The sequence below is a fragment of the Rousettus aegyptiacus genome, unplaced genomic scaffold (assembly GCF_014176215.1).
Source record: "Rousettus aegyptiacus isolate mRouAeg1 unplaced genomic scaffold, mRouAeg1.p scaffold_m13_p_15, whole genome shotgun sequence".
Classification (NCBI taxonomy): domain Eukaryota; kingdom Metazoa; phylum Chordata; class Mammalia; order Chiroptera; family Pteropodidae; genus Rousettus; species Rousettus aegyptiacus.
In genome coordinates, this window is record NW_023416290.1 from 59307771 (window position 1) to 59335658 (window position 27888).

Genomic DNA, 27888 nt, shown 5'->3' on the forward strand with positions numbered 1-27888 from the left:
CCCCGGGGCCGACGCGTCTGGGGCCCACGGCTGTCACCCCGGGCTGGGCCGGGGCCATCATCGGAGGAGCCTTCCCAGAGCGTGATTCGGTCTCGGTCCCCAGGCTGGGACCCCCGAAGGTGGGGCCGAAGGCGAGGCCACCCTCACTCCACGTTTTTGGCTGTTTGGGGCTTGGGACCCCGTTGTCTCCGTCCAGCTTGGAGATGAGATGCTTCTAGAATAAGCTCCCCTCCCCCTCCCCCTCTCCCCTCCTTTTATTTTTAATTTTTTCAAACTTTTCATTTTCCGCAAGCAAATCCTCCCCCTGCGGCTGGTCCCCCGGTTCAATCGCCACAGTCGCTTCTGAGCTTGAAAACACTCAAGTTGAGAGAAGAAGAAAAAGATCAAGAAAAAAAGAAAAAAGGGCCGAAACCCCACTCGCGTGGTCCTGGCGCGGGGCCGCCTTATCTCGCGGCCGCAGTCTGCGGGCCCGTGCGGCCTAGTGACCCGGCGGGTCTCGTCCTCTGTGGAAGAAATGACAGGCCCGCGGGGGCTTCTCCCCTGCTCGTCCCGCCCCTGCCTCGTTCCCAGGCTCCAGCCCCGGGGCGGTGTGGCTGGTGCAGGCGCAGCAGGGCCGGCAGGGCTGGCACTGCGGGGCGAGCCTGTTGGCCCCACGTTACAAACGGGGAAACCGAGGCCCGGGGGGAGGGCGGGGTGTCCAAAGTGAGAAGGGCGGGCACGTGAACTAGACCTGCGCCTTCCTCTGGCCTCAGCTGCCCATCTGCTCGATGACCAGCAGGTCCGGTCAGCTGCCCTCCCAGACTGCGGGGGGCCCTCTGAGCCAGGATGCAGGGTTTGGGGTCTCGTGAATGCGCCTGTGAGAGGGTTCCCCGTTTTCTTAGAGTCACCTTTGGCCGAGTGCTGGCTCTGTCTCAGGTCCTGAGCATCCCACGTCCCCCGCCTTGCCTCTCGGGCTCCCGTGGACACCCTCTGAGCTGGCGTTAGGCGTGGGCCGTGTGGGGTCACAACCGTTGGGCGTCTGGTCCAGCTCTCCGGGGGATCCGCCGCCTGGTCACTGTCCCTGCGCGTCAGCCTTGAACAGCTCCTCACGATCCCTCTTAAAAATAATGAATCGTTATAAGTAGGACCACGATAACTATAATCATGACAGAAAATCCGCCCCCCGCCAGGTGAAGGTACAGGGAGCATGGTTGGTCCCGAGTCGCCGGTCACCAGCGTGAGGGGCTGGGGGTCAAGGGCAGACGAGGCGGGGAGAGCCAGGAAGCCTGGAAATGCGCTGTAGCAGCGTGCTCACTGCTCTCTGCCCGTGCGGAAGGCCCAGGGGCAGTCTGACCCACGCAGCAGGGGCAGAGTCACCTGGGGGGACCCCGGCCTCTCAGCTGGCAGGCGAGACGAGCCTCTGGGAGCCCCCAGGAACTCGCCTCCACACCTGCGAGTCTCTCGCGCGTGTGTACAAACACCCCATTACGACTGATTACAAAACCATTTGTGCAATTAGGTTCGCCCCTCTCCCCGTTCCGGGGCCCTGAGCCAGCTGTGCTGGGGGCCGGGACGGAATAGCAAGCAGCTCCCTGCAGCGGGCGGCAGCGGAGCTCGGCCGAGGGCCCCGCCCGCTTGGGCTCCTGGCCGTCCCCCGTCCCTGTCCCCGGGGGAGGGGCTGCCCTGGCGTCCCAGGTTTGCGGGGGGGAGGCGAGGGGTCACCGGGGCTCAGCGGGGTCACCTGACGGGCACGGTTTCTCTGACTTGCCGCCGGTGACATCCTCCTCCCCCATTTGTGACAACCAAGCGTCCCCTGCCACGGCCAGTGTCCCCTGGGGAGCAGAGCCACCCCGGTGGAGAACCGCAGCCTGGCTCCGGTGTGGCCTCGGCGGGACCCCCTCCTGGCCTCTGGCCTCCCCGCGGTCGCCCTGGTTCACTTGCTCTCCGGCTCGTCGGTGCCATGGCGCAACCCCCGCCGCCCGGCTTTCCTCTCTTTCATCCCAGCCCGCAGCCCGCGGCCCACGGCAGCCTTTCAAGCCACAGCACTCAGTCACCTCTGGCCCGTCACCCCCAGGGGCGCCAGACTCAGAGACACCCCGCATACTGCCCCCCTGACCCTCGGCGCTGAGCACGGCCTGAGCCTGCTGGGCTTAAAGAGACCATCCGAGCTGCGTGCTTGACCGAGAGGAAGACAAGAGGCCGCGGGCTGCTTGTTCTGGGAGTCGGAGCGAGTGTGGCTCTTCAGAACGGGGTGGGGGCGCTGCGGTCCTTGTGTGCCACTCGGGTCCCCTTCAGGGGCGGGGTCGAGGTGCCCCGCCCCGGGCGGTGCTCAGGACGCAGCCGCCACGGCCAGCTCACCGGCCAGCTCACCACGAACTCGAACGTGGCCGCGGCTCGTGGGGCTGGCTGCCCCGTTCTGTCTGCCTGCACTTTGCGGCGTGACCCGGCTGCTCCACCCGTCCAGACACAGGTGAGTTCCCAGGGCGACCAGCCCTCGTGGTCTGCCTGAGGGGTGTGGGGACACGGGACGCTCAGCATCGAAACTGGGAAAGCCCCGGGCAAAGTGAGGCGAGCCGGCCGAGAACCAGGGTCTGGCCAGGACAGCCTGGCCAGCTGTGTGCCGTAGACTCGTGGCCTCGTGGCTAAATTTTATTGTTTCAAAACATCGCATTGCTGTAATTGTGTTGTTTTAAGTGGTTCTTCCTGTTGGGGCGGTTTGTTATGTAGGCGTTGCTGTTCACGGCTTTCCATCGTATGTGTTGCTGGTCTGTTACATGCATTGAATCTAATTGTCATTTAAAACGGCTTTTACAAATGCACACGGTTTTGCACGGAACGGGGGCCACCGCTCACGCAGACAGGCAAAGGCCGAGAAGCAGCTTCTCCTCTCATGTTCGTAGAGCGAACGTTCATGTTGGCAGAAATGACCCAAGTCCCACATTTGCTTCCAAAGCAACGACCAGGTGCGTTATGTGCCCGGAGAGAGCAAAGTGCTCCGTTTCTCACCAAGGTGTTTGCCACGGGCCGGCCTGGCGCGGGCCGGGCAGTGCGGCCGAGGTGGGAGAAGTCGCCCGAAGCCTCAGAGCGCGGGGGGTCGTCACCCGCTCGACGAGGCCCATGTTGAAATGCCTAATTTGAAAGCAAGGGCCCCACGTTTTCATTCTGCAGGGAGCCCTGTGACTTACGTAGCTGGTCCCCATCGCAAGGCTACCTGGGGGGCCGAGAGCTGGACCAGGGCTAGAGCCGGGCTCCGGGCTCGGACTGGCCTGATAGGACTAACTGCAGGACCTCCTGCAGCTGGGGCTGGTTGCATCTACTCTGTCAATCTCTACCTCATAATCGGCGAGTTTAGTCCATTTACACCTAATGTACTGATGGGTATGAAGGGCTTAAAATGAGCTGCCTTTTTATTTTTTGTTTTCTGTTCTTTCTGACGTTTGTTTCTCCTCTCTTTTTCCTGGTTTCCTGTGGGTTACTCGAACAGATGCTCTGAATTCCGTTTAGCTCCCGCTGCTACGGGGTTTCTGACCGCGTCTCCCACGGAGCTGTTTCGGTGGCTGTTCTCGGTCTTACATTGCGCTTGCGACTTACCACGGCACCCTGGAGTCGTCCCCTCACCAATTCGAGTCAGGTGTGGAAAACCGACTCCCCTTTACGTCTCATTACCTTCCCTTATTTATAACATAATAGTTTGTGATACTCTCTGTACATAGATTTGGAACCTCAGTGTTACAACGTCTGTTAGGAGGACAAAGACGACGTGATGCGTTTAGCTACATTGTTACTCTTTCTGTTGCTTGTCCTTCCTTCCTTCCTTCCTTCCTTCCTTCCTTCCTTCCTTCCTTCCTTCCTTCCTTCCTTCCCTCCTTCCTTCCTGACGCTGCACGAATCCTTCCCTTACTGTTTCCTGTCCGTCTGAGGAAAGGCCCCCAGCCGCGGTCCTAGGGTAGGTCTGCTCGCAAGACGAATTCGCTCCGTTTCCCTTCACCTGAGAATGTCCTTATTTCCCTCTCGTTTTTGAAGGATGTGTTCGCTGGGTGTATAACTCCGGGTTGACAGTTCTTTCCTTTCGGTCCTTGAAAAATAGTGTGTCGCTTCCTTCCAGCCTCCACGGTTTCTGATGAGAAACTCACCGTCGCTCTAATTGTTTTTCCCCGATGGGCAAAGTGTTGTTTTTCTCTGGCTGTTTTCAAGATGTCCCCCACCACGGTTTTTTTTTGTTTTTTTGTTTTTTTTTTTTTTTTTAGTTTTCAGAAGGGTTTGACTATGATGAGTCTGCGTGTGGATTTTCTCGGGTTTTCCTGTTTGGGGCTCACTCACTTTCTTGAATCTGAATGTTTATGTTTGGTCTAATTCTGAAAGTTTTCAGTCGTTATTTCTTGAAGTCGTCATTCCATCGCCACCACCATCGCCATCATCATCATCATCGTCATCGTTACCTCCATTGCCAGCACAACGATACGACGGCAACAATTACAACAAACGTTTATCGACCACTGACATGATCTCATTTCCTTCTCACCACAACTTTCTGAGGGAGGACATGTTGTTTCAATTTTTTTTTCAGATGAGAAAACTCAAGCGCGGAGAGGTTCAGTGACTTTCCCGCCTCACGCAGCCAGCTCGTGACAGGTCCAGGATTCACACTCTACTCCACCCGACGCCAAAACCTTGCCCAACAGGAGCTGACGATCGAGGCCCCGAGTGGGCTGAGTGATGGCGTGATCCCTTCTGTGCGCGCCCCACGGGGGCCGCGGCCCCCCCGCCCCATCACTGCCCGCCCGCGTGGATGCCCTTTGGACATCGTGCGCCCATCAGACGATCGCCTCTCCTCGCAGGCAGCATGAGCCTCCTGTTTAGATGACGGGGTCCTTAGCCCCATGTCCACATCGCAGGTGGACGAGGCCCTTTCCTCCGTGTCTGTGTGTGGGACCTCAGGGTTGGTGTCTGACGGGCTGCTGCCCGGGCCACGTGACTTCCCCGCGGGGCCGGGGTGGTGTTGCTGGCTCTCGGTGCTGGGTCCCCTGTGGTGACGGGGGCGGCCACACCTGGACCTGATGGAGAACGAACACACAGGTCCTTCAGGGTGGACAGCCCTGGGCTCCAGTCCTGGCCCAGGGCTTCGTGAGAACAGGACAAGGGTCTTTACGCTGCGAGCTGCACTTCCTCCATTTTCAAAGTAAGAACCATAAGGAGCGTGTCACCGGCCACGGTGGGCACAAAGCCGCGGGGACCCGTGTGGCGCTCCGTGCCGCGCCCGGCGCACGGCCAGCGTCGGCTGCCCGTGGGCCACTCCCTCTCCCGGCCTCGCTGTGTCTTTGGCTGACGCACGGGGCTGGCACAAGCTGTCCCTTGTCTGGGGACCCTTACAAAGGGCAGGTGGGGATCTCTCTTGTCCACATCGGGTCCCAGCGCCCGCCGTCCAGGGCCACCACCATGATCCCCCGTCACGGCTGCAGCTCCGGGAAGCCACCCACGCCCGGGAGGCCGGGCGGAGGGGCCCATGAATATTTCATCGTGGAGTTCTCGAGCAGCGCGGCTTCGCAGGCAGCTTTGTGCCTGATCCTTCCGTCTTGGTGGCTTACGCCTTCTCTCCCTCTCCCTCTTGTCAACAGCGGACGTCCCCAGGGGCCCTTCGCGGCTAAGGAGCTTGAGGTGGCAGAGAGAGAAGTTGACGGCGGCTGACATTTGTCCCACGCGCACCCTCACAGAGCCCTCTCTCCGCCGCTGACCCGACCGAGCTCCCCCGAGACAGACATGCAGGGCAAACAGCGACCGCGGCTGCGGACGGGGAGGCGCGCGCTCCGAGGGCCCCCGCCTCTCGGCGGCTAGCGAGGCCCCCGCCCCGCCTCAGCCTCCCGGGTCCTTTCTCCGCACTCAGAGAGGACGCTTCAGAGAGCCCCACGCTCCTCGTGCTATTCCTGCCTGACACCCTGCGGGACTCGCCCGGGTCTTCCCGTGAGACCCCGCCGGGCAGGCTTCGCAGCTGCGAAGGCCTCTCCCCAATATCACTCCGTCCTCAGCACTGTGAAGCTGGTCAGGCGGCGCTCCGTGCCTCAGTTTCCCCGCTTTGAACCTGGGGAAGCAGGTCTCCTCTGGGGTGCATGTGGGGTGAGAAATGCAGAGACACCACGAACCAAATCCAGACTGTTTCCCTGTCCGGCGCCGGAAGCTGTGGGCTCGTTGGATTGTCCCCCAGCTCTGTGATAAAGGGTGTCACCCCCATTTTCAGAGGGGAAGGCCGACTCTCAGGGGGTTTCAGCGCCCCCTGGAGGTTGGAGGTGAGCTCCAACGAGGACTGGAGGTTGGCTGGAGAGCCGCCCGAGGAAGGTCCCTCCCGGTGGCCTCAGGGTGGGGCTGCGGCTGGGTCTCGGTGGCAGTGCCCGCCCCTGGACCCAATGCCCAGGACAGTGTCCCGTCAGCTGCCGCCTTCTGCACCTTCTGCTCCTGTTACTGCCTCCTGAGCTTGCGGTGGCCTTTACGGTGGCTTCATGCTCAGTCATCAACCTGTCCCTGCTTCTGCGCCCTGAGCTCTGGGGCCCAGGGAAAGGGGTTAAGGGTCCCAGTGGGGCTACCGTGCCCTGGAGAGGGAGAACCGGGCTCAGCCCGGTGCTGGGCGCGGGGTCCTGTGCACAGCTGTGTTGGCTGCAACCCGAGTCCCCGGGGTGGAGGTGGCCTGGCCCAGCTCTGAGTCTCGCCGCTTCCCGGCTCCATCCTGCGCGCGGCTCCTACTCACTGGGTAGTGACGGCTGCGGGAGGCTGTGGCGGGTGAGGCGGGTGAGGCGGGTGAGGCGGGCGCAGGGGGCACGGGCTGCGCCCCGGAGCCTGCAGCCCGCGGGGCAGGCACAGCCACGTTCCGGTCCCGTTCACTGCTCCGAAGCACCGTGCACCCTCTCATCACTCAGGGCACATATTCGTGTGCGTGTGTGTGCCTGTACGTGCGTGTGTGAGCACACACGTGTTCGTGTGCCTGTGCGCACACATGAGCGCAGGTGTTTGCACGCGTGTCTGCATGCACGCATGTCTGAGTGCGCGCGCGCATTGTTCGTGCGGAGTCCAGGACAGTTCTAACTCAGGACGGCTTTCCTGTGTGCCCTTCCTTTGACTGTCAGACTGTCATACAGAAGCGAGCTCCAAGTATCTATTAAATAACAAAACTCAAAGAAAAACGAACAAAGACAACGGGCGGGCTCACCGCGGGGAACCGAAGACCGCCCGCGGGCGCAGGGCCCCTGCCTCCTGCCTCCAAGCTCACACTTTGTCAGCCACGCGCTGCCTTTGCGTGACCAGCTCTGCGGCCTGGAGCGAGCGAGGGGCTGGCGAGGTTTGGGGACCAGGCGCCTCTCGCTCTGAGGGCGGGGGTGTCATTTCACCGGAGGCCCCTGTGCCGGAGGAGGTTTTAAAACGCTCACACCCCGCGGCCCAGCGACTCCTTCCGGGGTGTGTCATAACCAAAGAACGGGACGGGAGCCGCACGCGATGCCGGGGCCATGCACGCGGGCTCCGCGAGTTCTCGGCGCCGTTCGCGAGCCCCTGGGAGGGAGCTGAGCCTTCGCCGGCGGATCGCAGGGTGGGTCGGCGGGCAGCTTTGAGACGGCGAGGACCTGCGTTCCCGGATGTGCAGCGCTGCCCGTGGCGGATGGTGCTGTGTGCAAAGACGGGCCACGGGCCGCGTCCCCAACGGGGCCGCTTCGTCAAGTTCTCTCTCCATCACCGCGGCTCCCCGGCTCTCTAGAGAACAAGAATAATGCGGACCGCGAAGCTCAAAAAACCTATTTACCAGCATCTTAATCACTCCAGGGGATGAGATTGCCAGCAATTTTCCTCCGGTTCATCATTCCTGTAGGTATTGTCTTAGTTTTTTATTTTACGTGTTTTGTAATCAGTGCTTATTACTTTAATAACCGTAAAAATGTTATTTTTATATTTTAAGTGATTCTTCGGTGCTCAATGCCAAAGGCAGGGCCCTGTCTCCAGAAGGCCCCCCCAACTCACCATAAAGGAGGAGAACACCCGGTTAGGACACTGCTCGCGGACCGGTCAGGTGAGCGTGCGCGTGGAGCTGGAGGTACTTACGTGGACAGCTCACAGACCCAGGCGGTGGCTCCGGGAAGCCATGGGTCTCACCCGCATTTCAGGGGAAAAAACAGTGTGGCTCAGAGAGGCTAAGTGGCCCGACCAAGGTCACACAGCTGGGCGGTGGCCACTTAGGAAAGAGGGGCTTATATGCGAGCTGGTGAGTGGAGGAGGGGACCCCAAGTGGCTGGTCTGTGAGTGGGGTGTCGTCCCTCACCAGAGACTTCTGACGGCTGAAGACGCATCATGGCTGGGTGTGAGGGGTCACCGGGAAGAAGGCAGGGGCGTGCCGACCCCAAGGGGTCTGGGGGAGGTTGGGTTGGAGGCCAGGCCCTGGGCAGTGTGCGTGAGTGGGTGGAGCCGAGCCCTGGAGGCAGTCCCCGCACCCCTGGGCCCCGCTGGAGCGATCTCCCCAGGCTGCAGTGAGGACCAGGGGGCACAGTGGGCCGGGGTGGGGGCCGCGAGCAGGACGGTGGGGCTAGCACTGCCCGATGCACAGGCAACTCGGACATCTGCAGGCACTCGGCCCCGGGGACCAGTGCGTGCCCATCATTCAATCTCCACGAAGCAGAGAACGTGGCTGCAACCGTTTCACGAGTGAGGAGATGAGGCCCAGAGAGGCCGAGAGACTGGCCTGAAGCCACACGGCTTGCAGGAAGCTGCTCCGGAGGGGACATTTGTGACCCCCCCCCCACCCCCCGCTAGGAGGCCCTCACCCGATGTGAGGCCTTTGGGAGGTGGTTAGGGTTAGATGAGGTTGTGAGGGTGGGGCTCCCCATGAAGGATTAGTGTCCTTATCAAAAGAGAAAGAAATTGGAAGTCTGCCAACCCGACCCCTTGACCTTGGACTTCCGCCTCCAGGACGGTGAGATGTAAAATCCTGTTGTTCAAGCTGCCCCGTCTCCGGAGTCGTCACAGCAGCCTGGGTGGCTGAGCTGGGCTTGCGTCCAGCACACGGGCTCTGAGCCCTGCTCCTCCGGCCGCAGCGGTGACGTTCCCGGTGCTGTGAGCAGGGATGAGGAAGCCGGTGCCGTCCTGGGCGGGCCGGACAAGGAGGCGACCTGGGCGTTCTGGGTCACATGTCCTAACCTCGGAGCCGCCTCTCCTGTCCCCGGTCTCCGAGAGGGCCGAGCGGGGAGGGGCTGGGAACAAGCCCATCTCCAAGGGCTCCGGCAGACAACCACAGGCCACCGGCTTGAGCGTCAGGAACGCGTGGTCCCGTGGGCCTGGAGGCTGCAGTCCGAACCGAGGAGGGCGGGGCCAGGCGCCCTCTGAGGCCACTAGGGAACTACCTGGTCACACCTCACCCGCTCCCCCGGGCCGGCCTCCCCGCCCTGGCCTCCCCTCGGCGTGGGAGCCTCCTCCTCCAAACCTCCTCTCCTTTCTCTTGTAAGGACACTGGCACTTTTTCTGATTTGCTTTTGTTGATGTAACTCACTGTGGGTTTTTAAAAAGAAATGTTTAATTTTAGAATAGTTTTAGATTTACAGAAAAAATTCAAAAATAGCACAGAGACTTCCCAGATACCCCACACCCAGTTTCTGCTATTATTAACATCTTATATTACTGTGATATATTTGTTACAGTTAATGAATCAGGATTGATACATTATTATTCACCAACCTTTGTACTTTGTTTGAATTTCCTTGGTTTTTACCCAATATCCTTTTTTTTTTTTTCTGTCCCACGATCAGACTCCCGTTGCCTGTGGCAGTTGCTAGACTTTCTTTGTTCCTGACGACCTTGACAATTCTGAGGCGGTCGTGCGTTTCGCGGGATTTGTCCGCTGTTTCGCCTCGCGACTGGACTGGGCCCGTGGGATTCTGGGAGGACGCGCACACAGGCGAAGCGCCGTCCTCACGACATTGCATCCGGGCCACGCGCTGCCGACGTGGCTGTCGGTGTTGGCCTTGGTCACGGGGCCGAGGTCCCTCGATGACGGCGCCTCTCCACCCGCCTTTCCGGATGCCGGGCGTGGAAGGAGGTCACCGCGTGCCGCCCACGTCCCAGTGACGGGGTTCGCCCCCTCCTCGAGGTGGAGAAGCTACGTCCATTGTTGGGCATCTTTTGGCCTTGGCGCTCTGCCCTGTCTTATTTGCCTCTCCATCTACCCCGGCACGTATCTGCGCCAGCACGGACCCGCGATGATCTGGGCCGTACCCCACGACGACTGGACTTACTTCCTTGCTCGGGTTGTCTCGGCGCGGCCGCTGGCGTCTGTGTCTCTGACTCGCCCCACCTTCGCGTGGGTGCCCGAGCATTTCCTCACTCCCCGACACGGCAGGATGCTCCAGGCTCGTCTCGTGCGTCTCCTGGTCCAGCGGGAGGGTCGTGGTCAGGTGGAGACTTGGCGAGGAAGCCCCGGCCGTCCTGTGAGGGGCGCTGGGTGGGCCCGGTGTGTGGGTTGGGCTTCCAGGGCTGCAGCGGCCGGGCGGGGCGAGCTGCGTGTGGGGTGATGTGGTCTGGCGGGGTGTCCACCGTGAGGGCTTCGTGTCGCCCAGCCATGACTGTCCTCGGCCTCGGGACCTTGCCTGTGCTGGTCGCCCCCGGGTCTTCCCACGCTGCTGTCTTGTCCTCTCGGGTCTCGGCTTGAGTGCCACCGTTCCCCTCATGCGGGCTCCGGCTCTTCTGGGCCTCAGCCCTGTCCCCTTCCTCGGCAGCACTTGTCACAGACCCTGGTGGCCTCGTCCCCGTCTCCCTGGCTGCTGTGCCCTGTGAGGCTCTGACTGGTGACAGGTGACAGGGCACTCAATAGCGGCCCCGAAGTGGCGGGGATAAGCCAGGGCTGCCAACCGCACGAAATGCCACAAGCACAAAGACGAAGAGCCCACGTGTCCCCTCGTCGGGGCCGGGGACACTTGGTTTTGGTTTCAGGTTCAAAGGAGCCGGGGGCTGTGGTTTGATCGCAGCTCGGAGACGCGGATTGATTATTCGCAGCGGGAGCTGAGGGCGCTGCACGGGGAGCTTGAGGAGGAGCCGGCGAGGTCTTCGCTGCTGCCACGTCTCAAACCCCCTATAAATGTCCTGAGCAGCTGCTCTGGGCTTCCCGGAGTCCTCGTCCTCCAAACTCCCTTCTCTAACCCCCCTTCAGGGGGGTGTCTGTGTGTCCCACCCCGTCAGAGAGGCAGGAAGGAGTGAGCATTATCGCACACGGGTACTGTTGCTGGAATCTTCCTCCGGGGTTACCCATTAAACCGTCACCATCCGTGCGTCCATTCATTTGGTAGTGTTTGCAAAGCACCTACTGTGTGCCAGGTGCTGGGAACACAGCAGTGAGTAGAGCTCTGTGTCCTCAGGCACCACAGGAGAGAGGGACGCCAAGCGAGCAAGTAGATACCGCAGTGCGATGGAGGAAAACCCGGCGGGTCTGGGGACGGGCTTCCTGAGAAGGTGACGTCTGAGGAGGGCCCGGGCAGCCAGCCGAGCGGGCGCCAGGCCCTGGGCAGGCCTCCCAGCAGCTGCAGATCCTCCTTCCTCCACGCCGGATGGTTTCTCTGTACAGCCCCAGGTGGGGCTTGACCGGGTCTGCCGTGGGAAAGCCCAGGGCGCCTGGATGGGCAGGGAGACCCATCCGCCAGGCCTGCAGCTCCCTGACACCTGCCGCGGGCTCAGGGTGATGGGGCGATGGTGGTCCCACTGCCAGTCAGCAATGTGCGGGTTGTCACGGGGCCCAGGCACTGTCCCCGTCCGCCATCGCTCCTTGCCATGACCACGAAGCTCTCGCGTGGAGGGGCAGGGAGGTGGGCCGCCAGCCCCAGACCCGCCCCCTAGAGCACCGGCTCCAGGCCCCACCCCCGACTGTGCGGGGCAGGCGCCTCATTAGCGGGAAACGCAGCAAGGGCGTGCTCTGCGCTCCCAGAAGGTGACACGCGGCGGAGCTGTCGGAAATGTCTTCTGCGTTACTGGAACTGCCAAGGCCCCGGGGCGGGCGGTGCCCCCCGCAGCCAGCCCGGAGGCCGCAGCTCCCGGCACCTGCTCCTGCCGCGGCGAGTGAGTTATAGCCCAGCCTGGGGCTGGCCAGCACGGCTGGAGATGCGAGCGCTCTAATTACCAAACGTCCTGCGTGATTAAGTGGGAAATTAATAGGCTGAATTCTCCCTCTGCACCTGGCGGGCGTCTCAGAGGCCCGTGGACCTGCTGGAGTCCAAATGCCGCTGCCGCTGCGCGCGGCCCCGCCCCCTCCGCGTCAGCGCGGGAGATGGACGGGCGGTGCAGAGGGCCCCTCCGTGCCAGGACCTCCGTCCTGGAGCCCGGAGCTGGGCTCTGTCCCCGCTCCCGCTCCCCTGCCCGCGCCTAGCCGCCTCTCACGCAGGCGGGGGCCCCTCGGGGTTCTGCCGCGCCCCTTCCCAGCCCGGCACTCGCTCCCGCTGCTCGCTCTGCCCCCCTCCTCCCGCGTACAGGGCTGCTCTGTTTGGCTTCCATTCGGTGTGGGCTCTGCCAGGAGGGTGGGCTCAGGGTGCGGGTGGCTGAGCTCACCGCCCTTGGGGCCCGAAGAGCGTGGCCGATCGGCCGCCCAGTCCTGGCCTCCAGTTTTGCAGGAGGGGCGATGGGCGGTGGTGGTGCGCAGCACCCCAGGCCACTGCACGCTCCAAACGTTCATCTTCCCCGCTCCTCGCCCCCCTTTCTCGCAGGCCAACAAAGCACCCTGAGCTCGGCGGCCAGCGCCGTGGGGATCGTGAGTGGTGGGCGGAGCCTGGTCCCGACTCCCACCGACCGGGTCTGCGTTCCGGCCCCACCACTCACGTGGGCGGCCGGCGCGCCCTCGGTGCCTCGGTTTACTCATGCGCGGCGTGAGCAGGGTGCTGACTCTGCCGCCTCCCGCGTGAGGTGGTTGCCAGCAGCGTGCTGGGGCCGCGGTGCATGCTCTGGGCGGCTCTCCGGACCGAGGAGGGAACCAGGGGGGTCAGGGTTCGAGGGTCGCGTGGGGCAGCGAAGAATGTACTGAGCCAGCCCCAGGAGCTGGGGCAAGCGGGCAGGAGGGCCCCAAAGCCTGACTGCAGATGGGGTTGCCTGAAGGTGGAGCCGTGCACCAAACCTGCCGAATCTGCAGCTCGTTGGCTGTCTGTTTTTGAGGTCATTTCCTCTTGGGCCCACTTTTCAGCATTTTAAGGATTTTAACTTGTTTGTTCCTCAGGAAGCAATTTTCCAGGCCATGGATGGGCTCGTTCCTGCTGCTAGTCAGGGAGGCGGTGCCCGGGAGGGGGCAGGAGCCGGGGTCTGGCAGGGCAGAGCATCCGGGGGTGTGGGCTCAGTGGGCTGCGGGGACCAGGAGGCCCCGCGTGGGGGGGGGTCAGCCCCACCTGGACCCACCCGCTCACAGACCCGAATTCCTTCAGGATTAGCGTTAAGTATATTTAAAAAAAAAAAAAATTCAGAGCTCGAAAGTGAGAATTAAGTAGCATTTAATATTCATCATGCCTCAGGAGAGGGGAGATTTCCTAAGTTTAGAACTAATACAAGGAATCGGGAGAGAAAACATGGACAGATTTGACTGCATAAAAATGGAAATCTTCTGCATGTCAAAATTAAACCACCAAATAAAAAGGCAAAAAAAAAAAAATATGGCCTGGGAAATATATTTGCAGCAAATATGACAGACAAAGGCTTAATTTCTTTATTAGATAAAGAGCTTATAAAAATATCTGCAGAGACATGGAAATGCATATGATGCGAAGCTCGGATTTTTTTTTTAAGAGGGAAGGGGTTATTAAATGACGGGAAAATGTGCTAAAAGCTTATGCATGCAGGAAAAACTGTGCGCAAGAACCGTGATGTTAAAGTGAATTTCAGAGAGTGGTATGATTAACATATTTATTTTTTCTTTCTGTTTTCCCAGATTTTTCAGATTTTCTCTATGAAGTATGTTCTACCTAAAACGTGTGTAGTGTGAGCGGATTGATATTTTGATCTGTCATCGTCATTATTATTATAAGGCGTGGTCGCAGCCTCATCTGTGGGGCAGTCCCTTCGCTCACTGCTGGGTACACGATGCTCTTTTTAGCCATCATCTCGTGGAATCCGCCGAGGCCCCTGGTGGGGTTACCCCTGCTTTGGACAGAGGTTAAGGTCTCAGCCAGGGAAGGGCGGCTCCATGGGGAGTCATGGAGTCCCTGATGCTGAGCTGTCCTGGGATGTCCAATGATGGCATGGAGGGGACAGGGTCCCCTGCAGATGCTCCAGCAGCTCAGCCCTCTGCCCCCTGAGAGTGTGACACGGAGCGTGTGTGGATTTGCCGGAGGAACCCTTTTCACCCAGGAAGGGCAGTGGGTCCCACCCCCAAATCGTCCCCCTCCCTTGCCAGAAAAGTAAGAGGAAGAAGGAAGGCAGCCCAGGAGTCGGGGGCCTGGGGGCAGGGGTAGCAGGAGGCGCGTGCGTGCAGCTCTGTGTGTGCGAAACACGGACACGAGGCTGAGGCATTCTCCGACGAACTGACTAAAAATCCTTGACCTTGACGCTCGGCAGGGGCAGAACCCCTCCGACCGGGCTCCACTTGGCACCTCCCACCCCTGGCGTGCTGTGGATGGGAGACATCCTCAAGTGCACTGAATAAAAGATCCTTGAAAACCTCAAAATTAAAACCAGAAAAAAAAGCCCCAGACAGAAAGCTCAGTATGGACACAGACAGACTGTGTCACCCGCCCTGCCCGCTGCCCTGGGCTGAGGATGAAAACAGCCCCACCCGGAGGAGGCGAGGGCCTCCTGCGGGTATTACCGGGAGCTTCCTGGAGGAGGTGTGCATGCTGCTGAGCCTGGGGGGGGGCGGGGAGGGAGCAGCGGGAGGCTGGGCTGGAGGGGAGGAGGCCAGCCGACCCCAAGAACCAGAGCGATTGCCCTGCCTGGACTGTCAGGACTAGGAGTTGGACAGGGGGCCGAAGGCCTCCGACTGCTGCTTTGAAAAGCCCACGTTTGGGGAACAAAAAGGAAAGACCCCGTCTTCCAAGGAGGTCGTTCCTGTTCCCACCTCACAGACGAGAAAACCGTGAGTCGGAGGTGACGTGGAGCCGAAGCCCGTGGCTGTCCCAGATGCCACGCCTCCAGCCCGAGCCGTGCTCCTCGCCTGGGCCAGCGTGCCAAGCGTGACACCCTCATGGGCCCTCTCCTCCTCCTCAGGGCTGGTCCCGGCCCGTCCGAGTGGCTCCTCTCCAGGGTCCCACCTCACGAGCTCAGCACGGGACAGGCGCTTGTGCCCACACACCCCGGGGGCAGGGCCGTGCTGACTCGGCCTGGTGTCTGAGGCCCGGCCAGCGCCTGCCTGCGGTAGGAGCTGCACAAATGCCTCTGAGAACTGAACCCAGAGAACGAGGTGACGTCGGCGGGTGGGGGCGGGGGTCTCGCGGGCTCCTCCGACTCCAGACAAAATGAACGCGCGCTGCGGTCCCGCACTCCAAAACTTCCAGTTCCACTCGAACCGCGTCCTCCCCTCGGGTCGCCGGCCCCCTCCCTTCCGCTCGGCCCAGAGCTGCGACTCAGCTCCTTTCCATTTCCACTTCGACTCCTCCGTTTAAGTCAGATCAGGCCAATTTCCATTCAATTCCACTGTATTGGATTCGTTCCATTCAATGTGATCTCCCGTCTTCAGTCCCGATAAATTCAATTCCTTCAATTCATCTCCGGCGTCTCTAGCATGGTGCTGAAACTTTCACCTGATCCCACCAACGTTCAACTTCAGTCGGGTCTCCGATTCGACCCAAGACCACTCAAGTCGCCTGGGCCCCCAGCCGATCCGAGGTGTTCTCGCCCACGCGGGGTGTCTCCGGCGCCCGAGCCCCACGGGGCGCTGTCCGCCCTGATGTGGGGGGACAAAGGGGGGCCCACGTTCTCCTCTCAACAACGCCTTCCGGCCTGAGAGGTCAGGCCTTGAACCTGGGCTGCTCCATGGCCCAGCTCTCGTTTGACAAACACGTGAGACAATAATGCCAAGCTGGTCGGTGAGCGTGTTCGGCGGTGTCCGGGGGTCACCAGGTGCTGGTCGTCGGTCCGGCCGGTCGGGGGGCGGTGGCGAGGGCAGGAGCCGCGGTCCAGGGGGGAGATGGCCGGGGTGCGGGGAGGAGGAAGGTCACGTGAGCAACGCTTGCCCCGCCCTATCCCCCCTCCCCCCTCCCCCCCCCCCGCCCCGGCTTGGGTTGGGGTGGGGTGGCCCAGGAGAGGACCTCGGGGGCACGCTGCCCGCACACAGTGAGCACTGGACGGATGCGGACGAATACGGAACGGAGCCGCCACGGCCACCGAGGAATGGCCTCGCTCGATCGGGGGTGCAGGTGGGGCAGGGCGCTTTTCCTCCGGGGACGTTCCCGCTGCAGGCTCGTCCAAAACATGAAGCTTCAAGGAGGGCCGGCCGGGCACACGCTCCGGGGTCCCGTGCCCCGGGCCCGCTCGTCTGCCGGGCTTCGGCGGCTCGGCCTCCGCTCCAGCTCCTGGCGTGCTGTGCCTGGGTCCTCGGGCCTCGGGCCTCGGGCCTCGGGCCCTCCCAGCACCGCCCCCGCGGAGCTGGCCAGGGTGCTGCTCGAAGGCGCGCGCTCCCGCCCACCTCCGCCCCGTCCCCGCCCCCGCCGCAAGGTGCAAGGCGGCTCCGCGTCCAGGCTCCGGGAGCCTGGCCCTGCGGCTGGGCCATGTGCCGGCATGTGTGGAGTGACAGAGCTAATTTCCCAAACACCATCTGAGCTGAGTGCATTTTGATGAGAATGATGGTTTTTTAAAATTTTAAATTAGAAATTACATTTTTTTCCCCCTGTGCCAAAATAAAGATGAGAAATCAGATGAATCTGTTTTGTAAAGGGGCTGGAACCAGGAAAAATGTGTCTGACAGACTCTCTGTTGAGCAAACAGAGCTGGGTGCCAACTGTGTGCCGGAGGTCGGTCGCTGGGACCCTCGGCTTGCGGGGGCCGGAGGGGTGGGGGCGGCCGCCCATGCCGGGAGCAGCGGGGTCGGCAGGTGTCCAGGGCCCGCGGGGCCTCTTCCTCGCTGAGTGCTAGGAGCTGTCTGGGCGAGGGGCTCCTGCCGCCTTCCCGTGGAGCGGGCTTGCTCTCCCTCCTCGGAGGAACTGTTTTGGGGCGAGCACTGCCAGCTTTCAGGACGCAGCTGCTTCCCCACCCTCCTGTTCCCGCCCCCCTCCTGTGCTTGGGACAGACAGCTCTCTCAGCCTCACGGACCGTGAGCCACAGAGCGCGGTGGGAGTCACTTCCGTACCTAGAGACGGAACTGACGCAGCCATGGGACCCCCACCCCTGTCCTCCCCGGGGTCGTCCCGGATCCCGAGGACCCGACCGTCAGAAACGCGTTTCGCGAGTCTGGGCTTCGGCCAGCAGGGAGGCCAGGTGAGGCCCGCACCCGTGAAGGCATGGCGGTTTCAACACGCTCACGGCTCCTGTTCGCATAAATAGGCAGCCTTTACAATTTAATAAAAAAAACCATACCAATTATAAAAGCTATTTACCCAGTCAAATCAATCACGGGCCTTGGCGTGTTTATGCTTGAACACCTGATTCTAGCTCGTAAGTCACTTTAATGCCCTCTTTAGCGCCTAACTACCCAAACGCGCTGGCAGCATGTTTAGCGGTGAAGGAGCCCACCTCCCCGGCCCTTCGCCTCCCCGGCCCCGCTCCCTGAGCTCGGGGAGTCAGGCGGTTTCCGAGGAAGCCAGGATCCCGGATCAGGACTTCACGTCCCCCTTCTCGTCTGCAGGCCAGAGGGCCATGCCTCACCTCCTCCAGGAAGCCCTCCCAGCCCCAATTTGCAGCATTTCCCCCTCTTCCTGAATATCACTCAGCCTCTCTGTGCCGTGGGTTCCTTATGAGAACCCGAATGCCGCAATAAATACCTTGCAGGGTTGGAGATACATCCCAGAATTCGCATGTGATGGTTGGAGCTGAAGCAGCCTCCTTGGGCTACAACTAACTAAAAGCTCACAGTGGTGGCAAGAAACAAGATCACCAGGCAAACGGAGTATTGTCCATAGTTGCTGGATCCTACCTACTTCCAAAATATGGGGTCCCCGATGTCTACTGAGGTAGAGTGGACACCGAGTAGGGACTGGGGCCCTGCTCTGCCCTGACCCTGTGGCCTGAGCATGTCGTGGATAGTCTCTGCTCTTCTACTGCCTTATCCATAACAGGAGTCATAATACACCTCCCCTGTGGGTTGCTGGGGGCGACTAAGACACTGGGCGTAAGCCGCGTGGAATTCGCGATACCTCGCTCGGTTAACTATTAAGTGCCTGCTATGTACCAAGCGATAAGCTAAACAATTCGCACATTTCATTCCATTTAATCTTGCCAACTTCCTATTGGAACTTGATAAGTAAGCTTCACCAGTGTGTTCTGTTATATCGTTTGCAACAGCTAGATTCAATGCTAAGTCACGAAGACTCAAAATAGCAGTGGCCTAAATAAGGAAGAAGCTGATTTCTCCCTTTCTCATGAAGCCTGGAGGCAGGCTACCCGGGGCTGACGATGGCGGCTCTGTTCTACAGAGACCTCGGGGAACTGCCGGCCCTCAGATCTCCTTTTGTCTTGGCGGCCCAGCAAGCGTGGCCTCCGTTCCCAAAGCCACTCGACGGTGCAAAAAGGGTGCTTGAGCTCCAATCATCACATCTGTATTCCAGGGTGCAGGGAGGGAGAGGCAAGCTGTGAGTGGTTCGCTTTTAAAGTGAGCCCCTGAAGCTGCCCTTCGATACTTCTGTTCTCATGTCATTGGCCAGAACTGAAGTCACATGGCTGTGCTTAGCTGCGAGGAAAGTTGGGATACGTAGTCTTTCCCTTCTGACGCCCAGCTAAACATTCTGTTCACGAAAAGAAAGGAGAGAACGGGCATTGTAGGACAACGAGCCATCTCTGACATGCCAAGTTTTGATCAGTTTTTAGCATAGTTTTGGCCGGTCTACCCAGAGAAGCTAACCCTTAATTTAATGCTGGATTTCTTACCCTTGATACTGTCGAGATTTGGGGCTGGATAATTCTCTGTTGGGGAGACAAAGGGACTGTCCTATGCATTGCGGGATGTTTAGCAGCATCTCTGGCCTCCATGCGCTAGATGCCAGGGACAGGGGTAATATTATTCAGCCTTAAAACAGAAGGAAATTCTGCAAAATGCTACAACGTGGACGAGCGTTGAGGACCTTCTGCTAAGCGAAATAAGCCAGTCACGAAAGGACAAGTGCCGTGTGCTTCCACTTATGTGAGGGACCTGGAGCAGTCAAGTTGGCAGGGACAGAAAGTGGGTGCCAAGGGTCGGGCGAGCTAGTGTTCCGTGGCACATATGGGTATAGGGATTGCAGTTTTTACAGGATGAAAGACTTGGGGAGAAAGACAGTGGTGATGTTGCACATTCCGAATGTATTCAAAACCACTGAACTGTACACTTTAAAATGGTCAAGATGGTAAAATTTTATGTTGCGCGTATGTTACCACAATAAAAAAAAAATTTGAAGAAAATGAGATGAGGACGTGAGCGCTCCCCGGAGGCCCTGCCCGGTCCTGCATCTCGCCGGCTCTCCACCTGCCCCTCTCGCCATTCCTGGTCTTCGGAGCCTGGGGGGAAGCGGGCCGAACTGTGGCCTCTTGCCTCGGACGTTGCAAGCAGACGGTCGGCTCGCCTCCTGGTTCCACGTACCCAGATCAACCCCGATTTGAGGTTGCAGTATTCAAACACACTCTGCAAATCAGTAACTTCAGAACTAGGTGGACCTCACTACCCAACGAGGTGTAAAAGGAGAGAACACTTTAAGATCAGAAACAACTGAGAAACTCACAAAGGGGAGGAAGGACAGGTTGAACGAACTACACAGAGCAGGGAAATCCCGCATCCGGCAAGCGCAACCAGGCCGGCGAAGAACGAGCGAGCGTGACGCGGAAAAGAAACGCTCTCCGCCAACGCGGCACCCTAAGGGTCGATGGCGTCGCTGTGCACAGCGCTCATAAAAAGCGGCAAGCGACACACACACACACACATGCGACAGGTAATCAAACAGGTTATTACTGCTCAAAGTGCGCGGCGACCCGATTCACGAGGAGCCCAAACATGGTCAGGAAACGAACATGGGGGAGAAGTCCGCCCTCGCCGGTGATAAAGGAAACACGCATTAAAGGAAAGTGCGCCTCCTTGCTAATGAGAGGAGCAGACATTAAGACATGGCACCGTCCCACGGGGACCGGGAACGCGGCCGGCCGCCCCGAGAGCCGATGGCGGGCAAGGCGGGCCGCGTGCCTCGAAAGCGCTCCCTGCCGTCCTCGGGTCCGTCGCCGGGATGCCGCCCCGAGGAAGCCATTCTCGACACGGGAATATATATTTTTAGCAAAATAATTAGAAACAACCTAAGTGTGTGGAACATGGGGAATGTTTAAGTAAACTGTGGCTTTATCCACTTGAAAGAATATTACAGCCATTAAAAATAATGTTTGCTAAGTGCATGTGCAGAGAATGCTTGCAGGGGACCAAAAAAAACCTAACAGGTAATATAATACGATTTTGATGATGTAAAAAAAAAGTTCACCGCCATATTAAAAAAGGCTATGAAAATAAGTGCATTAAAAATTAGAGAGGATGTGCGCGAAAAGGTCCGCGCTGGGTCTCCGCGCGCGGTGGCGTTACAGGCGAAGCCTCATTTATTTTATTTTACTTTGCAGTTTTCCAAAATTTTCTTTAATTGGTTATATTGCCTTTAATTGGTTGTAAGATGCACATGGCTTGAAAAAGCCTGGCTACCCCCAAAAGATGTGGTTTGTGGCTGATTATTGCTGCATGACCCGGAGCAGCTGCGGGGTCCTTAAGCTGGGAAAGCGAGTTCTGACAGAGGGTGCGGCCGGCTCACTGGCGGCCTTACATCGGGCCCTCCCAGGCCCCGGCAGGCTGGTGGGTGTGACTGTGTCTGGGCACCGAGGTGTTTGCCGCTGGGGACAAGGTCGGGGACGCTCAAGCCTAGGCAAAGGGCACGTGATCTGAATCCCTCGGTCTGCGATCCACTTGATAAATATTTGCAGAGCGGGCGTCTGCCCCGGGCACCAGCCTGGGCGCCGGGTCGCTGGGGCTGTCCCGGGGTCGTCTCTCGGCTTTCTTCATCAGGAGGGTCTCCACAAGTCCCCTCCTGAGGGGGTGTTGGGGTGTCTGCCACATGGGAGCCACACTCACGGTTGGCCAGGTCTTCACTTGCTGCTTGCCATGTCTCAGGCCGCTCCGCACACACGTGGCCCGAGGGGAGCTGGGCCCCTGGCAGGCTCACGGGACACGGCTCAGCAAGGACAGAGCCCAGACGTCCCGTCCTTCGGTTGTGGCCTCCCTGTTGGCCACACAGGCCCACGCTGCCCCTCTCTCCCCACCGCCAGTGGCCACCCTGCCAGGCAGAGCCTCTCATGCTGGCTTGCAGGCGGCATGTCAGGGAGCCGTGACTTCACCCTAACAGATCATGTGGTGCTGGGGCCCAGGGACCGACTATGACCCGGATGTGGGGGGCCTGGGGGTGGCGCCTGGAGGCTGAGTGCCTGCTTGGGGGTCCCGCCCGCCCCCCGCCCCCCGCCCCCTTCTTTCCCAGTGGATGCCCCCGTTTCGGCCTGAGAAATCAAGGTGAGCAGCGGGAGGGGCCGCTCCCAGGGCTGGTCTTGCTGTTCCCAGCTTATTAAGATAAACGTTTGTTTGGGCTTCAGGCTTTCAAGGGCTCTTGTGTTTCCTGCGGTGAGAGGCTAGGCTCCCGGAGCTCAGGGCGGAGGGGGAGCGGGTTTCTCTGCACCCCCCGCCCTGTCTGCTGGGGTGGGGTCTGGGTGGGCTCCGCGGACCCTGCCGGCCCCACCACGCCCGCCTGCCCCGCGGTGTGTGACGTCCTCGTCGTCTGCAGTGGCTTTGCATTTGCTGGCTCCCGTGGTGTTGGCTCTGCGCCCGGCGCCTGACAGAGAACACGGAGCCAGGTGCGGGGTCCAGGTGTGCACCCTGACTCTGCCTCGCAGAGGAAATTCAGACGAGACTCAGTTTCCCCAAAGGACCCCATTAGTGGGCACGGTCTCTGCACCTCATGCTCAGTGGGGTTTCTCACTGGTGTTGCTGCTGCCCAGACGTGCTGGGCCCCATGCCTCGGTTTACCTTCTGTGGGTGACGTGTTACTGGAGGGCCGGCCAGGCATCTGGTGGCTTCTCCCTTCCAGCAGTGTGCTGGGCTGGCTGTCCCCACCCCAGGGCCGAGGTCCACAGAAGGGTCCTGGCCTCCCTGGCTTGGGATCCAGCAGGAACTCCCCGGACGCCTTGCCCGAGGTCCGCCTGCCTCAGGGCCTCCCCGTGTCTGCAGGGGTGCGGGGTGGCCGGGCTAGGTGCGGGCAGGACCCGTTCTTCAAGCCAATAGGCGCAGCGGCTTCTGCCGCACGGAGCCCTTGGCAGGCGGTGGGGAGGTTGCAGAGAGGGTGACGGCGGGTGCCGTTCCTGGAGCGTGTGACTGAGTGGGGGAGACGAGCTGGGGGTGGGAGGGAGCCCCCAAGCCTGGAGTCCCGTCTGGGTCCAGGGCCCCGCCCAGGACGTCCCGCTTGCTGGCGGGCCTTCGCGGTCACGAGGTCGTGGACGCTCGCGGGTGGCCAGGACCCTGGCACGGATGCCGGTCGGCGGGCGGGGGACCCCGTGCTCCCGCTTTGCTGTCCTCTGTCCGCCCACGGCCCTCCTGCTCGCCCCGGAGGACCGGAAGTGCCTGTTGACCTCACCTGGGCTTTGGGGCTGTGACAGGAGCCTCCCCCACGTGCTCCTGGGTCAGCGTGTGGCGGGCAGGGAGCTCGGTCGAGGGAAGCCCTGGGGCAGTTACTTAATGTCTTAAATAAGGTGAGGGCTCTGCCCCACCGCGCCAGCAAGGGCGCCCGCTCCTGTGGACGGGTGGGCGGGGTGGGAGCCGGTGCACCAGGTGAGGGAGCAGCTCCGGGCGAGGGAGCACCTCCGGGTGATGGACAGCTCCCTCCCGCACTGGCAGCCAAGTCGCACCTGTCAAACGGCACAGACCTCACGTCCCCTCAAGCGCAGCCTCTGTGACGGTCTCAGACTTAACGCACCCCAGCCTTTTGGGAGGGGGGAGGCTAAGAAAACCCTGACTGATTAGGAGCCCCTGGTCCACGGGGTGTCCCCTCCCAGGCCCGGTCACCTCCTTCCTGCCTTCATGCCCCGGAACGCCCGCTGAGTTCCTGACGGGCACAGAAACCCAAGTGCCAGTCCCATTTGTCTCCTGACAGTGACAAAGCGGCCTCCAGTCCTGAAATAAGAGGCTTCCCGGGGTCTGCCTCCTCCCCCCACCGCCCGGCCCTCCGCGGGGGGCGCGAGCCTCCGAGAAGACGTGCCGTCAACTCCCCCGGCCCCGCTGGGCAGCGGGCGGGACGTCGCTCGCACCCGGGCTCCGTGACCCCTCGTCCTAGCCCCCGCCTCCCGGACTGCGTTTTCTGGCCCAGGAGAAGGAGAGCAGCCAGCCGCACCGCTGTGATGGCCGGGGCCGCACCGTGGCGGGGACCTCCTTTCCAGGCAGGAAAAGGGGGGCTTCCCGTGGCCTCCTTGGCTGGTGCGGGCCCGGGGGAGGGGCTCTTGGCATGAAAGAGACCAAGAGGGGACAGGACACACTGACGCTGAGGCGCGAGGCCCGTGTCGGACCCGCTGCAGGGGCCGACGGTTCGGAGCGGCTGACCGTGACGGGGAAGGTTCCTGAGCTCAAGGCTGGACTTGCCCGAGGTCACGAGCAGAGCCAGAGCTGACCCTGGACTTGCCGGCCCCCAGCTCGTGCTCGCTGCCCGTTCCTCAGGCTGCCGGTCACCTGTGGGCGTTGTGGGGAGAGCGCTGTCCTCCCATGTCCCCCTCGGTGCTCAGAAACCAAAGACATGTGCCCGGGAAGAGCCCCGCCCCCAGGAGCACCGGGCGGGCGGCTGCTCTGGCCCTGGCCCGGGCCCCGCCCCAGCGCCCGCCGGGCGAGTGTGCCGACCTGGGGCTGGGACCGCGCCCCACGAGGCCGGGCGAGGCGTCGCACAGACAAGCGGACAACGACACGACCACCTCAGAAGCGTTTTGCAGAAAGTGAATTTCCAAACGGAACCTGGGTCGTTTCTGATTTTATTACTCTAACAGCTGGAGTGTGAGGCTATTTCTGAATTGTTCCGATGTCTCAGCTCATCTGATGGCCCACTTATTTTAAATGATTTATTTGCAACAGAAGAGTCTGGTGTGTGTGTGGGGGAGGGTAGGAATCTGAGCTCACTCACTCAAACCTGGGTCTCAGACTGAGCGAGGTGGAAAATTAGGGGGCCCGGACAAGACCAGCGGATGCAGAGGGGGTACGGCCGAGAGCCCAGGGTCCGATAGTCCCAGAGCAGAGCCTCCTGGGGGCCTGCGGGGGGCGCTCACACCCTCCTGTCCGCCCTCCCCCAGCACCCTGCACGGGCTGTCCGCACGCCCACTGCAGCTCCCCCCAGCCGGCTCCGAACCCCTTCCCGGCGCTCCCGGGCAGGATAACGGGGTCCTCCGAGAACCTCTACCTGCTCCGATCCTCCCCCTTCTGGCTCTGGTGACAAGGACCTGCTCCGTGGAGCCCCCTTTCTGCTGCTTAACGTGCCCTTCCTCCGCCGCCTGGGGCGCCCGCCCGACGTGGCCACCTGCTGAAGCTGCGCTGGTCCTTCAGGTTGGCACGCGGGAGGCGCTTCCCTGGCTCCCCGGGGAAGGTCTGGCGCTTGGTGCCCCTCCCGCCAGAAGCGCTGCCCACGGGCGAGGTCGGTGCGTCATGAGCCCTCTGCAAAGATCTCTCTCTCTCTCTCTCTCCCCCTCTCTCTCATTGCCTGGCTTGTCCCAGGAACTTGACAGACGTCTGTGGAAGGCGGCGGCAGCGAGGGGCGTGCGGGAGGGGACCCTCGCGTGGGGTCCTGTGCTGGGGCTTCCCGGAGGGAGGTAGGAACCCATGGGCAGTGTGCCACAGGCCTTGTGGACACAGCCCTTCTGCCTCGCCCCCTTCTGAGCCGCTCCGAAGACCCTCGGGGTGACAAAAGAAAGGGTGCCGACGTTCCCCACCCTCGCGCGAGGGGGCGGCCAGGCGTCCCGAGGCCTCCTGGCCCTGCGATCGCTTCTGTTTATAATGTGAGCTGTTCTGCAATTGCTATTCAACTCGGGGGAGGCTGTGAAGTAAAATTGTGCAATAGAATTTATTCTTCCCAGTCCTCTGATTAAACCTCACCTCTGAACACGCTCTCCTCGAGTCTGGGGAATCCTCGGCCGCCCCCCACCAGGGGCAGGCTCACAGGCACCGGGCCCTGCTCAGCAACGGCCAGCTGCCCCAGGTGGAGCCTCGCCTGCCTCTCAGAAGTTTTCCAAGCAGCTGGGGATCACTGGGCACTGGCCCTGGCCAGGGACTCGCTGGGCCCGGTGCTTTGTGGGGGAGGAGCTGAACCTGGGCTTTTGGGTGGTTGGGCGGGAGCTTGGGGAGCTGGAGGTGCTTGGGGTCCCCAGTCAGTCCCGTGCCCTCGCCCCGCCTGCGCCCAGGAGCTGAGCCCTCCCCTGCAAACTTCCCTCCCCCGGCCCTCTCCCCTTTCCTGGCCCTTGGAGGTCCAGGTCAAGCACGGCTTCCTCCGGGATGCTCTCCCCAGGCCCACCCCGCCTGGACTCCCACGGTCACCCTACCACAGGGCAGGCACACAGTAGGCGCTCAGCAAGCATCTGTTAGGACAGGGCAGGCACATAGTAGGTGAACAGCAAGCGTCTGTTAGGAGGCAGGGAGCCCCGAGCAGCCCCCGCAGGCCCGGAGCAGGCGTGCGTGGAGCGCCTGACGAGCCGTCTTCTCTCTCGGATGAGGCACACGACGCGGCCCCGCCCCTCGCCCTGCTCCCCGGCTCCCCGCCGTCCAGCCCCGTCTTCCAGGGGCTCTCTCTCAGCGGGGGTCGGTCGCTGTGCCAAGACACTCACTGGTGATTCTTAGCAGACGGACCCCTGCGTCCCGTCAAACAAAGTGGGCCCCGCTTCACTCGGGGAGGGGCTGTGGTTCCCGGCTTCAGGCGTCCTATCTGCTCCCAGCCACACCCCAGCGGGGCCTGAGTTCAGGGCTGAGGGGGAGGGGCCCCACAATTATCGCTCCTCTGAACGCCCCCCTCCCAGACAGGCCTCCCGAGCGCTTGGATCAGCGCCCACCTTAAATGCAGATGAAGGAGCAGCCACCACCCACACAGCCTGCTACTTGCAAAGTATTTTTAGAACAACTCCAATATCTCCCCTGATGGGAGAGGGGCCTAGGGAAGCTCAAGAGAGGGGCTGGGGCTCGTGGGCCAAGCCCTGCGTGAGCCTCTCGGACACGCAGCCCTCCTGCCCTGTCCTCACAGATGCAGGCATCTCGTCACCCCAGACACGGATGGGGACCCCGAGCTTCAGCGGGGCTCTCCACCCTGCCAGCGGTCTCTGGCCCGGAGGCCCCCGCCCTCGGCCTGTCTGTCTCCGCGGGGTTAGAGAGCCCCACCCGCCTGGCACGTCTTGTGGGGTTAGGACCAGCCATGGCATGTCCTGTGTCCCTGTGGTCGCAGTCACTTCCCCTGGCCCGGAGGGGGAGGCAGGGCCGGCCAGGTGTCTGGGAAAAGCGCCCACTTCAGCACCCTGGACAGAGGCGCACGCGGCGACCTGGACAGGCATTGGGAGCCTGGGGACCGGACTCACAAACCGTCCAGAGGAAAGGGCTCCTCAGGGGGGCTGGCTGGGGCCCAGACAGTCGGAACCCCCATGAGGGGCAGCACGTGGCTTTCCGCCCTTCTCAGCTCCGCGTGGGATTCGCACGTGTGGCCGGTCTCTGAGGCACAGATAACATTCTCGATGCCACCAGCAGTGCCATGCCACGCAGGTCGAGGGCCACCACCCTGCTTCTCCCGGCCCGGACTTGCCAGCCCGTCCTGCGAGGCCCTGAGAGAGTCCCACGAGCCACGGTGAAGCGCCTGTCCTTTCCTGAGACGGAAAAGTGAGGGCTTCGAGCTGCCCAGGCTGGGCGCTGGACAGGCAGTCAGAGGGGCAGAGCGTCCTCGTCACTGGCCCCTGCCCCGCGGCTCGCTTCTCCTCGCAGACCTTGGTGTCCTGTGCTCACCCAGGGCGGCTGGGCTCGCTGACCGCCGGCTCGAACGGTCCAGACTAGACGAGGGCGGTTTGCACACGAGCGTTGCCCGCGGCAGAAAGCCCATGGGGACTGACCTGCCTCCGTCCTCGCTGTCCCGCGGCCCTGCACGGACCCCGTGGCCAGCAGGTCAGGGAGCCCACAGCGTGCGAGGAGAATGCTGACCTCCAGGGAGGGGCCGGCGATGGGGGAGGGCGGAGCGCGGTCTGCGGGGGGCACAGGGGGCTGCGATTCTTCTGCCACCGGGAGACCCAGAGTGACACATTTGTCAGAATTATGGCCCAATTAGGCAGCGGTAACCAGCGTGCACGACTGCGACGCCTGTAATCACTGGTCATATCACTTAGCGCCGCGGCGGAGAGGCTGGGTGCGGGGTGGGGGCAGGGACGGACGTCTTGCCGGCCGGGGCTCCCGTGAGGCCGGGGCGGGGAGCCCCAGCGCTGGCTTCCGATGACACTGGGTGCCGTTTCTTCCCACTCACGTGCGCTCGTCTTCAGACGCGCTGGCTGCGGTGACAGGCTCCCCTCCTCCGTGTCCCGCCCCTGCCTCCATCAGCCCTGGGCCCTTCGAGCTCCCCGGGGGTCTCCCAGCTCCATTCGGCACCCACCACTCAGCTCAGCTCTTTCGGGGCTGACCCCAGACTCAGGGTGCTCCCTCCACACCCATACCTTGCCCCCAGCCCCACCTTGGGGTCCTGCCTCACGGCCTTCGTGCACTGGCCCAGCTCAGCACTCAGCAGCCCTGTCTCCTCCCTGGAGCCCCCCGGA

General features: G+C 61.6%; 1 long non-coding RNA gene across 2 annotated transcripts; it reads left to right on the forward strand.

The window, feature by feature from the left end:
• The first annotated feature begins 2440 nt into the window (after window positions 1-2440).
• Window positions 2441-7987, forward strand: LOC118612024. 2 transcript variants are annotated; one of them, XR_004954685.1, is made up of 3 exons: window positions 2441-3610; window positions 4547-7821; window positions 7913-7987. It is a non-coding gene; the product is annotated as an uncharacterized LOC118612024 (long non-coding RNA). The 2 variants fall into 2 exon arrangements; XR_004954684.1 differs by lacking the exon at window positions 2441-3610 and having other exon boundaries at window positions 4239-5158; window positions 5595-7821.
• Window positions 7988-27888: the final 19901 nt, after the last annotated feature.